Source organism: Tenebrio molitor, chromosome 7 (assembly GCF_963966145.1).
Source record: "Tenebrio molitor chromosome 7, icTenMoli1.1, whole genome shotgun sequence".
NCBI lineage: Eukaryota > Metazoa > Arthropoda > Insecta > Coleoptera > Tenebrionidae > Tenebrio > Tenebrio molitor.
In genome coordinates, this window is record NC_091052.1 from 16,947,065 (window position 1) to 16,956,634 (window position 9,570).

At 36.5% G+C, this 9,570-nt stretch overlaps 1 long non-coding RNA gene across 1 annotated transcript; it reads left to right on the forward strand.

The window, feature by feature from the left end:
* Window positions 1–864: 864 nt before the first annotated feature.
* On the forward strand, window positions 865–1,258 carry LOC138135573 (uncharacterized). Its single transcript, XR_011161018.1, has 2 exons — window positions 865–1,003; window positions 1,057–1,258. It is a non-coding gene; the product is annotated as an uncharacterized lncRNA (long non-coding RNA).
* The last annotated feature ends 8,312 nt before the right edge of the window (window positions 1,259–9,570 follow it).

A 9,570-nucleotide genomic window follows, 5' to 3' on the forward strand; every position in this document is an offset into this window, starting at 1 on the left:
TGAATATTATCGGTTTATTAGTCGGGCCTTCAGAGTCAGATAAATATCCTATAGTGTCCACATCTTAAAAATAGAATCAGAGTAAACCGGGGCATTACGAACATTCGGACCAAAACGAGCAGCAAATAGTTATTTACATTAGAGTACGGGATGTGAATTTTCCGGCACGACAACTGGTTTCGGGCACGATGGCGCAGCCGAGTGCCTGATTAGTTGGAGGGCCGGAAAATACGTCCCGTACGACATTTGTATTAGACTTTTCGGCTGACCAAAATATTAAATCTTTTAAAAATCAAGACTAATTTTATTGTAGAATTTGACATCGTCAATAAAGAATCGAATGCTGTGGAATCAATTCCTTGACGACCGTGAGCGCTCATTTGTTTTTTTCCTAACAAATTATTTACCGGCTAAATTTTCACGGTCGTGCTTCAAAATTTGATTTTGGTGTATTAATCGAGTGAAAAAAATGTCTAGTATATAATATAGAGTGAGTTAAATGTGCCACCAGAGGCAGAACAACTAGTGGCAGGACTAAATTCTGAATTATTACTACAAACATCGAAACAACGTTACATAGGACAATTTTTTCTCACGAAAGTATGTAATAACTATTCTTTAATTCACAAATTTTTAATAAACCATATTTTATTACAGACAGTTTTATTAATAGACGTTTGTGGTGCCTGTCTCCGAAAGGAGTTATATACTCTGAAAATGGAAAATGTCAAGAGAAGATATTATATTGATAACTGACACAAAAACCAATATTTGTAGATCGTTTGCCATTACCAATCCAAACTGGGTTGAAACTGTGAAGAAATATATGGAAGTCAGGTTAAATTGGTATTAAAACAATTTCAAATAAAATTGACAAATATTTGAACCTTGATTGCCCTATGGACACAAGATTGAAGTTCCTAAAATGATTTGTGATGACTGATGGCCTTCCTTCAACATCAAAAACAAAATGTACTGTGTTGCAGCTACAGCTCAAACAATGGTAAGTTGTGTCACAAACTTCGATACAGTGCTTTAATCTACTTGAATTTTTAGCAGTTGCTTTCAATGTGACCATCCAACATTGAGAATTCCATCATCAGTACCGTAAGAGAAGCACCAGTACAACATATTGACATTCAACCCAGAAGTAATAAAGCTGACAGTTACCAAATTGTTTCTGCATTGTTCTCTAAAGTGGAGAATTGTAACAATAATGTTTACAACTGTAATTTTACAAAATAAATTATGTTAATAATGTTGCAAATTATTAAAATGTCTTGTACTTAACCACTACTTCCTGGTGAAAACGAATCATCTTTCTTCAGGTGAATACAAAATTTTGGGATTAGAATGTTTTGTATATTTTTATTTTCCAGTTGCACTTTAGAACTAACAGCTAGTACTGGATAAAGTAGGTACACAAAACCATATATCAACTTCTGTGGTTTAGTTTTATTGTGCAATTTTGCAGATATTTATGAAATACCTGACAATTGTCAAACTTTTTGACATATACAGCTGCCAACCCAATAGGTTGTATTTTCCTTGTTACGATTATTTTCTTTTTCGATCGATATAAATTAAACAAACACATTTATCGGAAAAATTATTCAGGGAAATGTGTTTTTTTACATTAAATTAAAGTAACGTATGGACACTTTAATTTGAAAGTAACTGTGAAAGGAATAAATCAACGGTGTCCGCACATTTTTCCCGTACTCCACTAGATTTTTCCCACATTCCACTAGAAATTTTTGACATTGTACGGGAAATCGCACCTCCCTTGACCTAAAGTGTAAGGTAACGCTATATTTCCCAGATTGGGAGGCCGAAAAAAATAATAAAACCTCTATAATAAAAGCCGTGTACCAGAAATGTTAAAACTTATTAACAGAGAAAAAAGCAGATTAGTGTTAAAAAAAGGGACATAAAGAACGTGCTGGATAATGTGAGAATATCACCGTACACTAAATTGTTCATTCTATTTCAGTTTTATAAAAATAAAAAAGAAGTTTTTATTCACAATATGTATTATAAAGTGTATAGCATATTTTATATAATATCTATTTATATTTATAAAGACTAAATATTGGTGTAACATACCGTGCGATCAACAATTATTTAAATCAAAGAAGCCTTTGAGATTTTGGATGTATGTCGAAATCTAGACGTTCAGATGCTCTGGATACATGGAAGTATTTTTGGTTGCATATACCTGTTTCAATTTAAATTTTGAAAATTTTGCCGAAACTCAGCCAAACAGACAACAGCGCTGTATGTCCATTTTCCGTTATTGAAAACACCTTTACGAAAGTAAAGTAAGTAAAAACCATTTCTGCGTTCAAATTTGATTAATAGTGACAGGTGTTTGACGTTTATTAGCAAAGATACGATAAACGTGACACTGTCAAAGTCATAGCCGCCCCTTATCTAAGTAATTGTTGATCGCACAATATTATTTCTCAGTATTTATTTAAAAATACTCTTATTGGCTTGGTTTTCCCCATGTTAACAATGGACAATACACTGCTAAAAACAATTCGAGGATATTTTAGTTTCTATTAAAATGTGATACAGTATGGACTAGAATTAACCGTTATCTTGTGAAATTTATGTATACATACAAGGTGATTCACGAGTAATAATGAGACGGAATTGAAAATGCAACCCACAGTACATTTGGAATATCCAGCTTTACATTCCGAGTGTATTGTGGGTTGCATTTTCAATTCCGTCGGTCTTATTATTACTCGCGAATCATCTTGTACGTATGGTTATTTTTGCAATGCATACAGGCCAGTCCTTTTGGTCAATAGCTTGTAATAATTGATCCACAATATTCACTAAATGCAGTCGAGCATTATCGTTCATAAAAATAAACTATTGACTCTCTACCCCTGCATGTGGAGGCACTATGGATTATACAATCATTGTGGTACATTTTCTCTTTCAAAAAACCATTACATATAAAGTAAAGACCCGTACGACTATCATTGTATTGTGGTTATTCGTGAACAAATTGTCAGATCCTACGATAAATCTGGACTCGTCTTCAAAGACTACCTAAGCTCAATTTTTATGAGTCCATTTACCGTGTTCCTACACTCACGTTCTTTGGACCTTTTATGAATTGTACAAAACAAAATGCAGGTCATTAGTCTTGGAGCATACAAATAATTTCATACCGTTTGCGGTGATGCAATCCTTCCAGAATCTACAGTAAAGTTTAGAAGCAACGTCGCATAGTTTAGAAGCAACGTCGCATTAACCGATTGTTTATTCACACAAGCCATGTCAAGTATTGGTCATCCCTTGGAGTTGTTGATGGTCGACGTTGGCTTTGTCTTTGCCGAACATTTCCAATTTTAGAAAATCGATTCCAAAGTCGAGAAATCACATTTTATGAAATTTTTCATATTTGGAACATAATTTGCTGTGTTTGACCAATTTATAAGCTTACAATGACTTATTTTTAGCACTCATTACAATCATGAAGGGGTTTTTGAAGTGAAAAGTTCTTTCGGTGCACTACGACATTATTTCCGGGCAGTGAATTATTAGTTTCATCGTCACACTGTCTTGTCTCACGCTCCGAGGTGAAAGGCTCACTCGAGCCAAATTTTGAGTGGAGATTTTAATATCAATTTCTCAACAGAAAAATCTAAACCCTTAATTATTTTTTTTTTAAATAGCCCTGGATTGAAATACATATGTCAAATGACCCAAAAGATAGTACAGCAAAATATGGAACTACAACAGACGGAGTTTTTTAAAGATATTTAAATAGATTTGAATCCAATGTTTTTATTTCGTGTTTAAGCCCATTGTTCCTGTTTCCTCCAAGTGCAATCATCCATAATAATATAATTCAACGTTATAATATAAAAGTTTTCACTTCTGTCGTGCGACCTTAAGCATACACTCTTTTTTTATTAATATGTAAAGTTACCTTTAATCGTTTTGAACAGTTTAGTTAAGAACCTTAAAAGTGGAATGTTCTTCTGATGTACAACGTTTGAGTATATTTCCAGTACACCGATAATTTATACATCTACTATTTTAAGTGAAAACAAAAATATCAAGTGAAACAAATCTTGCGTAGGTGCAGTCTGTTGATTTTCAATTTCAGTATAAATATCTTTGTTGTATAAAATCACAACACGTTTTGAATTTCAGGCTATTTGCTACTGCACAGAAATCTACGTTGAAAACCATCACAAGTCAATGTTGCTATTTGGACCGCGAGATTGTCGTCGTCTAAAAGAGTAGGTAAGATGTGAAAAATTGCAAACTGATCACGTATTGAAAAAACTGATTTTTGGCTCAATCCAAATGGTTTTAATTTGGTGGCATTTTTCTGTTCGCGTCGAACTAACAGGACATTTTCTTTTGATGTCAAAAGTTTCCATATAAATTCAATCACATCGCTTTGATGAATATTTTGATTTCCAGGCCTCGTTTTTGCTTAAACAAAAATATCACTCGTGCGTTCACTACATGTAATAATCTCCAGCGAAGGCACAAAGTCGGAGATGTTTCGGTTGAATTTATTTAGGGCGCCATATAAAAAAACAAAATTTTAATCATTTTAATGGGCGTTGTGAGGAAAATATACGGCAACGGATGCGAATTAATTTCGCACGAAATACCTAACCATAAAACGCATCGCTTAGATTTGTGGCGTTTATTTTTAATGTTCGGCGATCGTGGGAGCCCTTCGGATGATTCTCATTATCGGCTGGGCAATTCCGGCCCTTAAAAGCGCAATGTTCCAGGTGATTTGTTGTTTATGATTATTTAACGTGGCGTACCGGATCAATTGGTTATTTCTATGCAGAAGCTCGCTCGTGGCGGCGGTCATTTAACAGAGAGTATCTTCGGTGGGGGCGGTTCCGGTGATGGATGGGTTCCCTCGACACGTTCAGGTAATCGTATAATCAGTCGCCCGATTCGTGATCCATGTCCGTCCTTAACGTTACCCTAAATATTGTATCAAGACGACCAGTCTACCAAGGCGAAATAATTGCACCAGGAACCGTTGTTTATTGCAGTCGATTACGACGGTATCGTGGAGCAGTTCCATTTCACGGTCTTACCTTGGCTCGTCGGTGTGCGTTATCCAAACTTCTGTTCTGTATGCAGACCAATCTGTTCCCAGCTGGGGACCGAGGAGCTCATGCATAATAATGAATTACATCCCAGGGGCAAATTAAAATTAAAGGTCTTGCGTCTTCAAAACTTTGCTATTTAGTGCAATGATTTCCTTATGCAGATTTTCTCAGACGCCTACCCGACAACAAGAAATTGACGGCTGGAGAACAAACCCTTCCCGCCATCAACGCCACTGATACCGATCGCTTCCCGCAGATCGCTTACTCGAATAATTTCTTTAAGCCCCCTTCCTGCTTCATCAGACAACGGGATAAATTCCACCAACTGAAACGCAAGTCACGGTTTTTCAGCGAACTGCAGAGCACCGACTGGAAGCTAATTCCAAAATGCACTTTCACACTAATCTAATTTTTTATCAATTTCAATCAAAATTATTTTTCAAATGCAAGTGGGTTTACGTATTCGGAATACAATATTTAAATGAAAAAATTATTATACAGGGCATTTCAGGAGTGATAATGAGCCCGGCGGAACTGAAAATGCAACCCACAATACATTTGCAAAGTTAATCTGAATATTATCTATTTTTTTCTATTATGCTCACATCACGATCAAATTATTTTTGTGTCATTTTAATGCTAAAAGCTTGATAAATTGTTGACACTAAAAGGGTAAATGTTAGAGTTCTAGATACTTTCATTTATTTGCATCACTACCCTAGGGATCAGACCGATAATAATTTATTCGTGGATGTTTCCATTTTCTCTAGTTTTGTCGCAGTCTGTGCGCTTCTAGGACAGTCGCCCACGTCACTTTAAAAATTTAACTTCAGAAACGTCGGCTGTGTCCGGCTCCGGTTCCGGATTATTTCCAGATTACTCCGGGGATGATCGACGAGGCGTTGTCGATCGGAAAGCACGTCGGGTTGGACATCGGTCTCCGCGTCCACATTCCATACATTTATTCTATCAGCTAAGAGCTCGCCTGAAAGAAAACACATAAAGTTGTTCGAGTGTGACTATTCGGGACTCGGCCCTGCCTACATTATTAATAACGGCTAGCACCCCTGAGACTAAGTACCGGAGAATCTGTGGCGGCCAGTGGAGACCTTGCGTCGTGTTGAGAAATGGCCCAGCAAATTCATGTTACTTGGACTTGACTTGTGGGAATAAGATTGCCGTCCGGGCGCAACATCCGCAGACTGCGAGATGTCCTAATTACATCCGGAACTATTAAATAATGCATTTCCTATGTGCCGTCGCTGCTAGGCCCCAAATAAAACCGAACTATATCCGCTGAGGTTTCTCTTATGAATTTAAGAGTACCATAGAAATTAAGTTAATTATTATCAACATCTCCATCCTCGAAGCCGGCTTGGTCCTTTAATCTAACGAATTACCAAAGTCACTCGACCGGACAAATTAGAAAAGTAATTACATGAGCTCATCCAATACACCGTTGTATATAAAAACAAACGAGATTTCAATGGAAATGGACACAGGACATTATTAAAACCATATTTGACAACAATTTTTATAAACAGAGTGTACACAACATATGTGTCACCATAATTAATATTTCTTGTACTTACCTTGCAGATTTCTTTTGTTGAAATAAGATGAAGAATTGTATCTAAAGTACAATTGATTTTGGTTTTTCAAAGTATTCTTTCTGAATTACTGCAGAAATAAGGTTTTTCAAAGTGACGACAGTTTGATCGAGACTTAAAAATAGCAAATCACGGGTTTAGTTTCAAACCACTCTAATCTTTAATGGAAGAAAAAGAAATCTCAAGATGTCAGGTCAGGCCTGTAGGGCGGATGTTCTAACACTTTTCAAATAGTCGTGTTTGTGGTGCAGAATAAAATTAAACTTTGTGGTGGAAATAATTACATACAATACATTACAAAACACTAAAATAAATTTCAATCGTTTTTAGAAGGTGTATCATTTTGTACCATTTTACCTTAATTGTGCCTCTGTGACCCAAAATGGGACAGTGACTGACCGGGCTCAGGGTTTTGTTCGGGGCTTTGGGGTGGGTTCATTAAAAGGACGCCAGGCAACTAGTTTTTTGGAGCTGTCGATAATCTTGCTCAGTTGCCGGATAGTCCAGCCAATATAAACATAAAAAAGGGTCCGACCTTGCAAAAGGTCATGTAGTTCTGATTTTTTAATATGTTGTTTGGATCTCAGCCAAGAGTTAAACACCAAATTTGCAACTTCGAAAGACTTGTGCGCGCTGCGTGGTAGCCAAAGAACAGCAACATTTTTGCACTATTTTCAGTTTTTGCTCAATATCTCCTAAGATATGAGTCTCACAGGAAAAGTTGAAGTTACCTTTTTTAAACATGATTCAATTCACTACAGTTTGAGGACCAAGCGAACTTTGTGCATGCAGCAATTTCTGAGATAGAGCTCTTCAAAAATTGGGTATTTTTTCCAAGAAGTGAATATTTTTTTGTTTACGTCTCTTATTTTATTAAATATCGTCAAAAATACTTGCCCCATGAGAAAAGTCATGGGCAATGAACTTGAAGTGTATTTATTTAGCTTTAAATTGAGATCTGACAGGCAGCTGCAGGTCCAATACTTCTCTCAAAAGTGGCATATAACCGAAAACCTCGAAAGATGGAATTTGGGAAAAATAAATGAAAACAAGTTTTTAGCGCATCAAACACCACATATAGGGCCTAAACCGATCAAATAAGTTATTTTAACGTAATTTAGTATGTGTGGTTAACAACTTGAAGAGAGTCTGTGAAGTTGGTGGAGAAATACTGCCCTCAGCGCCAGACTTGTTCTGGTTCTGATTGTATGGAAAATCATCGAACACCCCAAGTATGCTCGTTTGGAACGGGTTCATGGAGCAGGTGACAAGTGGTCTTGATTTTGATCGACCAAGAATTATTTTCCTCTCATTCATTGGCGCGCTTTAATTTGAGCTCCCGCGGATACATGTCCTGGCGTATACAAGTATGTTTATCATGAATCCCATTTTTACGGTCCACTGTGCTAGCTCACTGCTGGAGATTCCACGCACATGTGTCAATCCACAGTAGCTTTTCATAAACCACATCAGCAATCAAATCTGATCATAGGCCGGGCCAAAATTTATCGGATCGGCGTATTGTAAAATTTTGTTCTATGAATATCTTAAACTCAGTTGGATCCATCCGCTGTTCTAGAGCCATCATATCTTGCAAATATAAGTGGGCACTCTTTGTGAAGAAATAGTGACCAACTGAATGAAAACAAGGTAGCATTTTATCGATAGTATACAGATGAAGGTTCTTAATCACCCTGACGCTCTGCCTGGATGAATAGTTTTACGGGAGTAGTCGTGTGAAAACATTGGTCCCACAGCTTTGATTACCTTCCAAATTATGCAATGCAGTTTTGAATTTGGCTCTTAGGCTTTGGTAAGTCCTATTTAACTTTACAAACAAGATAAGAGACCTCTCACTCTCACGTAGCTTATTCTCAGTTTCGGCTCTTTCTTTTCCAGTCAAGTCTACCTCATCCAAAATAATTTCAGCCAATATCAGATTAGTCAAAATGTGTGCTCGTACAGTTCGTGAATAGGCATGACCATTCAGCATCTTGTCCAGGCCTGTGACCTGTATAAATAGTAATAAATAGCGCCTTCAAGCAACTCCCTGCCATTATTGCACCGATACAACCCATGAATGACATGAGGAGATGGAATTCTCCAAGCCTCACAACCACGCAGCTTAACTCAGAATGTTGGCCACCCTCAACAATATCTCTGGCCTTAAAGAACAGTGGTTGATCAAAAGTAAGGAAGCAGGTTTTTTGAAAATGACCTTTACTTCTCTCGCTGGCTTCAAAAGGTGATATGAACACTGTATCGTAATCAGTAGGTGGGGTGCAGATAAATGAGAGGAAAATAATTTTTGAGGCATAAAACTCAAGACCACTTGTCACCTGCTTAATGAACCCGTTCCAAAGGAGCATACTTGGGGTAGTTGATGATTTTCCATACAATCAGAACAAGTCTGGCGCTGAGGGCAGTATTTCTCCACCGACTTTACAGACTCCCTTCAAGTTGTTAACCACACATACTTAATTACGTTAAAATAACTTATTTGATCGGTTTAGGCCCTATAATAATAATAATAATAATAATAATTTTTATTCAGAAAATACCCATAAATACACAGGTTTAACTTCGTCCATAAATATACTAATTTTTGTTAACTACATACTTATAAAGTTAAATGTTTACTAATGCTAAAAAATTCATTGTAATTATATAATGGGTTGTTTATTAGAAAATTTTTAACAATCGCTAAAAATACTTTGGTTGGCTGCTCTCTTACTGTTCTTTCGATGGCGTTATAAAATTTAGGTGATAGATACTCAAAGTGCTTTATGGATTTTGTAAGTCTGTGACATGGTAAGTATAAGTTTGTTTTGTGACGGGTATCATGC